The sequence below is a fragment of the Branchiostoma floridae genome, chromosome 3 (assembly GCF_000003815.2).
Source record: "Branchiostoma floridae strain S238N-H82 chromosome 3, Bfl_VNyyK, whole genome shotgun sequence".
In the NCBI taxonomy this organism is placed as follows: Eukaryota; Metazoa; Chordata; class Leptocardii; order Amphioxiformes; family Branchiostomatidae; genus Branchiostoma; species Branchiostoma floridae.
The window spans coordinates 3,630,637-3,639,154 of NC_049981.1; positions in this window are offsets into that span (position 1 = coordinate 3,630,637).

The following is an 8,518-nucleotide window of genomic DNA, read 5'->3' on the forward strand; positions in this document are numbered from 1 at the left end:
CAACTGCTCTATGATTTTGGGGGATGTTTGCTGGATGTTCACTCTGACTACAACAGCTTTCTGAACTTTTTAAATTTGCCAGCAGCTTGCCATCTATGAATGGGATTGACAAGGACATTTTGAATAGCAAATTCTGCTGTTAAATTTGGCTTAGGTACTTCAAGAGATTTAGGTTTTAGTTGGACGGATTAAATAAAAATATCATACCACCCTGGGGACATATGTTGCTGCTGGATGGGGGCTACCACTATTCATATTGTCTATGGAATTACTGTAAAAATATTATTGGTCAAATTATACAAATAACATTCAAGTGTCAAGTGATATAACACTCCAGAAATAAATCTTTAATGAATATCATTGCCACACTTAGGAGATTTAGCAGCTGCATTAGGTCAGTACATTGAAATAGGAAGATATCAGTACTGAATATATCATATGTGACAGAATAACTACATGGGCCATCTGAGACCAAAAAAAGGTAGGAAGTCGTCTCAACAACTTCAAGGTTCTGTGGTTGGTTACATGCTTAAGAAGTCCAAAATAAGTAATGTTCATCCATGCCCAAACTTACACATTCCGAAAATGGAATTTCAGACTTTTGCATGGTGCACAACCAACACGGTAAAAAATCTCACTTTTCCAACCACGCAACCACGGACGAAAAGGGAAAAAAAACACTAGATCTACAGACACCCAATACATTTCATGCAGGCCTGAGGTCTACGAACTCTTGTTTCTTTGTTGTTTTCTTCCATTGTTGCGAGAATATGACAATTATAACAATGTCACTGAGCGCATTTTCAATTTGTTTGGGTTGTGTGATAACTGCTAACTGTTATTGGTATAACGGTTAGATCAGCATCAGTATTAAAGTAAACGTAACGTTAATATACACGGAGAAATATTTATGCCTGAAGAATACCCACAGATTTTCCTTTATAATTTGAAGTGAAGGAGAACATAATTATATATCTACGCCTCTTAAACAAGAAATTTCAACAAATCGGCAAGCTGTCGTTTTTAAAGTACATACCTCAAGACTTAGGGGGAATAGGAGCCAACTGAGGACACTAGGCTGAGAGTTTGTAAAGACAAGAGCGTGATATTGTCATGGAATCGTCAAAACTGGGGCCGGGGCGGGGCAGAAAAAAATAATGTGGATGGGGAGGGGGGTAAGTTAATGTATGAAACAAGTTTGGTGAAAGGCACAAATTGCATATACACCAACACATGTTTGGACTCAACAAGGAGTTTAGAAATCAACCTTTTTTAAACCCCCTTGTACTCAATGTTTGATGATCAATGGTTAATATATTTTCAAGTCAATCTTCCTTCTGTATTATTTAGTACTATTTCGTATTTGACATCTTTATTGCCACAATGAAAGGAGTTGAACCCCCGAAAGGGCCACCAGGCAAAATGTATTGCTCACAGGCTGGATGAAAAAACTGTTAGAAGTGTTACATTACATGTACATCTAGATGCTATGTTCTTACTACTTTTTTCTTGTATCAATGTTGTTCTTTAGTGTTGATGAGTAGTGTGGAGGCTAACGCCCTCCTCTACTACCTCGAAAAGGCGCCGTCGAAGTCAGTGGACTGGGAACACCATGTGTTCCGAGTCCTGTCAGCCCAAGAACACAACGGCATCCCCTTCCACAGGAAAGCCAGCAAAGAGAGTGGCAAGTTGGTGCACGGCTTTCAGCAGAGAGCTAGGAAATACACCAGGAGTTCTGAAGGGAAGCTGTTGAGAGGAGGGAAGCTGGTCCCCATAGAGGAGGAGTTCCAGAAAGTGATGAAGGCACTCCATGACCAAGCTGGGCACCCAGGGAGCAAAAAAGTGAAACAGGAGGTCAGGGATGTACACTTTGCCTTTTTCTTGGGAGGAATTTCAAAGGACTGAGTTATTAATGATGCTCAGTTGATTACAATGTGATAAGAAATTAGCTCATTTTTCATCAAGGTCTCAGGACTTAGTAGCTAATGTGTGTTTCACCAATGTACAATATACACAGCCCGTAAACAAATATGCAAAGCTCCAATTTCCATGCAGCTGTTGTATCATTATACTTAACTTACAAGTGAAGAACAAAGGATTCTTTAGAAACATTTTTGCACCCAGGGCTCGAAATACCACCTAAAATTTGTCTGGTGTAGGTAATCTTAATTTTACATGCACCAGTGCAGGTATGCAAAAAAAGTATTTTGAGCCCTGGCACCTATAGCTATGGGGCAGGTAGACTAGTAGTGCAGTGAAAATATAGTGAAAATTAATGTGCTTTAACTTAAGAAGCTCTGGTTTGAAGACTACCTGTTTAGCCTGTATCAATTCTTTGAGTATCCTCTTCATAAATTGTTTTTGTTTGTTTGTTTGTTTGTTTCTTCTGATATTCTACAGCTTTCAAGTGTGTACTACCAGTACTGTGCCAGGAGAGTAGAGAAATATATTGGCGAAGGTATATGCTACACCCCAATCAAACACACATTTTAACAACCTCCTTCTTTTGGCTACAGCCGGAGGAGTATCGTGTGATGGTATTGCTTCCTGAAGCCTTAGCTGCCATCTACCAGCAGCACAAAGGCACAGCAACCCTGGAGGAGGCTAGAGAATGTGTGCGGAGGGCAGGAGTTCAGGATCCTGTGACCTGTAGTATTAGGTAACTTAACATTCTCATTTGACACAAGTGTAAGGGTGATGGTTGGTAGTGACCTTGACTTCGAAGGCTTACAGAGTCCGTAAAATAGTTGCAGTTCTTGTAGTGTGTACGAGTCGAGCCAAGGACAACAGAAGCCACAGCTACATAGAAGACGTTGTATTCTCTCTTCCTCCAAAGCAGAAATCTACATCTCTCTTCTCCTCTCCAGTCTACAATGAGTGCATGGTTTCTATTTCCTTATTTATAATATGTTTATAAATATGTTTCTTATTGGCCTAAGTACATTCTTTCTCTTTACATCATCATGACATCACCATGACTAACTTCCCGTGGTCAGTCCCTAGCTATACCCATAATATGGTTGTGTCCACCGAGATGTACAGGGAAAGGCATGCCCTCCTGGGTAGAAATGTCATTATGACTCTGCAAATGCTTAATATTCATCTGGAAGGACTACCCCTGTGTTGATGTATGAGTATTTTCAGAGTAGAGTTAAACTTTGACCCAGTAGGAGCTGTGGGTTTATGCTTGTATTGCTTCTGAGTCATCTATTTTTTTTTCATACAGGTTAGAAAGTATGTTGCACAGTCATGTATTTTCATCACTGTCTTGTCAAGCCGTTAAGATGACCTTAAGTTAAACCTATTTAGGAAACAGATTCATACCTTTTGAAGGTTTAATAAACTTTTGGATATTGGTCCATTCATCTCTGTTTATCCACGACATCTCATTTCTAAAATGAAAGCTTGAGGAACTGAATGAGATAACAGGGCTCGAAATACTGGGTGCATGTCACTTACCCAGGTGCAACCAAAATTGGAGATGTGCACCCAATTATTTTCTGTGGGTGCACCCAAATATTTTCTTAGGTTTGTGTATGTAAAGGTATCAAAGTATACATCATATTCTTGACATCTAAGTGTTAGAAAGATAATAAAAAATGTCTCTCATGGTACTTGTTTAAGAATTTGATAGCTTAGTTTTATTACTAGGTGCACCCAATTTCTTAAGCTGGGTGCACCAGTGCACCTAATCCCAAAAATGAATTTCGAGCCCTTGGATAATATATATATATACAGTCCTTTTAGTTATTGGATTGCTCAAAGCCCTGTCGTACTGTATATTAACTGTTATTTCTCCGTCATGGCTAAATTTATTTATGAGGCAAAAAAAGAACATTAATGTTAATCTTAAAATAAGTTATCTTTTATTGCAAGTTAGTACACAGAGGTAATTGCACGCTGATGCGCTGATGAATACAATATGATATACAGATAGCGGGAAATTTATCAAATTAGAATGCAGGTTAAACACTATCTTGTCCTTTTTGATTCCCACTATATGATTTTTATCCATAAAACTGTGCATCGAAGACACAGAATTTAGCACGTCTACTAGTGCGATTCCCATTTATATTACATTTAAATATACCACATATAAACATGACAACGTCCAGCTGCACCTTGATCAAGTCTCTAAGCCTTAATGATTCAGTTCGTTGTCAGAGGTATATCCAAGGACCGTGGATTGATGAACTCCACAGCTGTGGAGTTCATCACTATGTTGATGAAATCCACAGCTGTGGATTTCATCGGTAGAAGGATGATGAACTCCACAGCTGTGGATTTCATCGATATGTAGTGATGAAATCCACGGGCATTCCACCGCTAATACTGACATTTGGCTGTGGACTTCATCAGTATGTAGTGATGAAATCCACGGGCATTCCGTCGCTAATACTGACATTTGGCTGTGGACTTCATCAGTATGTAGTGATGAAATCCACGGGCATTCCGCCGCTAATACTGACATTTGGTTGTGGACTTCATCAGTATGTAGTGATGAAATCCACGGGCATTCCGTCGCTAATACTGACATTTGGCTGTGGACTTCATCAGTATGTAGTGATGAAATCCACGGGCATTCCGCCGCTAATACTGACATTTGGCTGTGGACTTCATCAGTATGTAGTGATGAAATCCACGGGCATTCCGTCGCTAATACTGACATTTGGCTGTGGACTTCATCAGTATGTAGTGATGAAATCCACGGGCATTCCGTCGCTAATACTGACATTTGGCTGTGGACTTCATTAGTATGTAGTGATGAAATCCACGGGCATTCCGCCGCTAATACTGACATTTGGCTGTGGACTTCATCAGTATGTAGTGATGAAATCCACGGGCATTCTGTCGCTAATGCTGACATTTGGTTGGCTGTGGATTTCATCAATATGTAGGGGTAAAATCCACGGGCATTCCGTCGCTAATACTGACATTTGGCTGTGGATAGTAAAACGCCCTTTCACTAATACTTTTACACAGAGTAATCTATTTAAGCTGATGTATGTCAATCGATTGTGTGATATTAATACAGATACCATTTGTAACAATTTGAATTGATTGACTATACAGAGCTAGAAGTACGAAAATGTTACTTTGAAAGTGATTTGCACAAAGCTAGAATGGCTTTAATGGATCGTGGAGTAAATTATTGACAATACTAGTAAACATAACAGACAGAGCCTCCAACAGACTCTAACCAGAACAACACAATGTCATGTAGAATATTTCTGGTACATTTCTAAGTTAAGATGGATTCAAAAGACAAACACCTTTACTTTGTGCATCATATATTTTAGTCGCATGTTTGTGACTAGTGACCTTCTGTTTAATGATCGACGTGCAGTCTAATAACTATTATCAGACTGCACGTCGATTAGCAAATGAAATGCAACCCCTTTATACTCTTGTAGACAATTAGAACCTGGGCCAAAATACAATTGTAAGTCATAATCGTAAACCCTTACCACCCAAGCCACAAAGCACAACATTGGGAAGCAGTGCAGTTCTGATGTATACAGTCTGTCGGTTTAGTATTGTTTGTGATTGATTGAAGAACAAAAGAGCATAATAAGCAATTGGCCTTCTCTGGCTGGGAAAGTTGTCTTGCTAAGCAAGAAGCTTTTATCAATCTTGATAAAAGCTCCTTATGCTAAGGGACCAAGAACCCGATTTCCACCTTCCTGATCATAGAAGGCACACATTCTTAACTTCTTTTCATTTGTAGATGAAACACAATTAGAACAAACAAGTAGCGTAAGAGGAAAGTTACATGGCTGGAATAAATGTGTAAACATTACAAAGTTTGGACATGACTTTACAGGCGGTCTCACAGCGCCACCTATCTACACTGGTTGGTATTGCAACATGTCCTTCAAGTCGTACACAGTGTGATACTGTGCTGGCCGGATGTTTGCGGGCATTTTTAGCATCTTTCTCGAGAGAGTCAATACACTCCAAGCAACTCTGATTTGCAGGGAGTAATTGCGTCTTTATTCATTAGAATATTTCTTTTCTATGTCTTTCTTTTCTTTTGTATTCAAAGACGAATTTTGTACATAAAGATGTATTTCTTGTTTGGACAAGCCTTTTTGTCGCAAGAATGAGGATCTAGGAACAAGAAAATTTTGTGTATCCTTTAGGCTGGTGTATCTTAAGAAGAAAAGTGCCGTTAAATGGCTGAAATCATCATTGCAGGTAAACCCGCATCCACAGGAAGGTTTTCTTTGTAACAGTGTAAATAACTAACCTCAAGAAGGTTTTCAACCTCCTTGCTAACCTTAAGTTTAATTGGACATCAAACGCTGGTCAACTATAATTCTGCCATGGTTAGATTGATATAATGGAAGGTTCATACCACCACACCCATACCCCGCGCCCCCGACAGGTGATGGAGGGATAAGGAGTGCGGAAAGTCTCCATCCCTGAGCAGAGAGCGAGGCGAGTACTTTTCCCAAGCCATAAGAAATTAGAGATGATATTTGTGTGTTAAGGGTAAAGATACCTTCTTCTTTATACCTCAACACCCTCATACCCTTCCTACTGTCCCTAATTGACCCGACTTTAATTTTCGCCTGTTTCTGCCAACCACCTTTTTAATTTCCTCCCCAAAGTCAAACTGTGCGCCTTTTTGTGATAATATCTTTCCCCTTTATACCCCTGCACTCATTAGCATACGTGTACGTTTGCATAACTCCTCTGATTGGTTACCCTCCAAAATTGAGTTAACTGACCACCTGTCTCTGGCGTGCGGGGACAGGTGTGACGCTGTGAATAGTACACAAAGATTATTCTGTCTCTTTGCATGTAGTTCTGGTCACCACTGGCTGAGCTTGTTCAGGTAGACCCACGGGCCAGAGCTGACATATCGTGTTGTTGGAAGACTCGTGCAGTAGTTTCTAACACCATAGCTTATGATGGGCACCAACCTCTTCTGTACTGCTGTTCACGGGACATGGAAATAAATGTCAGCAAGGCCAAAAAAGGTAAGTTTTATGGATGACGACATCATTAATTTTATACATGTAGCCATGACCGTAGTTGTAGAAGGGAAACTAGTTCGATGTACATGTAGTAGTCAACTTGGTGAATGATACCAGTCTTCCAGACTTTGTGCATCGATCTTGTATGGCCTGTTTGATGTGATGCCATCCAAGTTAGTTTTGACCATGACGGATGCGGGTTTTCCTGCAATGATAATTTTAACCGTTGGGCGGCGCTTTTCTTGTCTTTGCCATAGGATGCACTCCCTTGGCGAAGCAATCTTGATGCTGTTTCACGGTCCACTCTGCAATGACGAGAAGACATATCCAAACCAGGTAACATCGTTATTGTCTGAAGAGTCAAATTAACCTGATGATATCCCTACTAACTGCTATAATCCATGTTTATTTTTAGTTGAAAATACGCCCTCTTTAGAGTATCAATCTATTCATGTAAAACTACAATCCATATGTTAACAGTTGCAGAAGCTTTATTCTTTGAATCAACGTTTGAACCTCATTAATAAAATAGAACCATAGACATTATTAACAAAGGGGCAGAACCTTAGAAGATGAGCAACACGTATAGACAGCGGAAGTTGTAACATTCTATTACAATCTGGGTTCGTATGATTATCTTAGAGACGTAGAAGTGACGGCCCAGAATTGCATGGAATGGCGCAGGATGGTCCACAAGAGACGTCGCCTTGATGCAGACCACTTGACACAACGATGAAGAGACCTTATCAAGTATCAAGTAAGTCAGTATGATTATCTTACGGTTATCTGACGGGGTTTTTTTTGCGAGTCACTGTGTGAAGGAAATACAAAGTTATGTTTAAGATAATTGATGTGACGTGTCATAAAAGCGCGACTTGAGCCCCTAACGTTTTTCCGCATCAAAAACCAGGATCATCCCCAGTCCATTCTACTCCACAGCTGCATAACAGTCGAGCCTAACGATTTTCTCATTGCATTAATGTGCGCAGTTACAATAAACCTGCTTCCATCAAACATAAATCATGTGTTGAGCTCTAACTTGTTATGCTACGTGTTATTCAACCATATTTTATCCAATGTGATATCCTAGTCTGCCCCATCCTATGGAATTCGTCTTGTGCCTCACGCTAATGTGCCTAGTGCCTCATGCTAATTTTTGCCATCGGAATCACAGCATATAGCCCTCTTCACCGCATGGATGCCACACACTTAGTCTTCTAGCGAAGTGGCATCATGACTCGCCACATTGTTCCCGAATTTTCCAATAGCATTGATACATTACATCCATGACAAACATTATGTGTCATAGAAAGAAAGATTGTTACTTCCATATTGACGCACTAGCTGCAATTAGGTTGGAATTTGATCTCCCATTTTTTAGTTGTAACTGCGTTTAAGTTGTGGACCTGGAAGATGTATGTCAATACACAGCTGTAAACCCTTTCAAATGCTTCCATGACTGCAAATTGCTTTTGACAGTTAGGTATCTTTAGATTACATCGAATAGCTGGGTGATTTCGGGCGTAAATGACGTT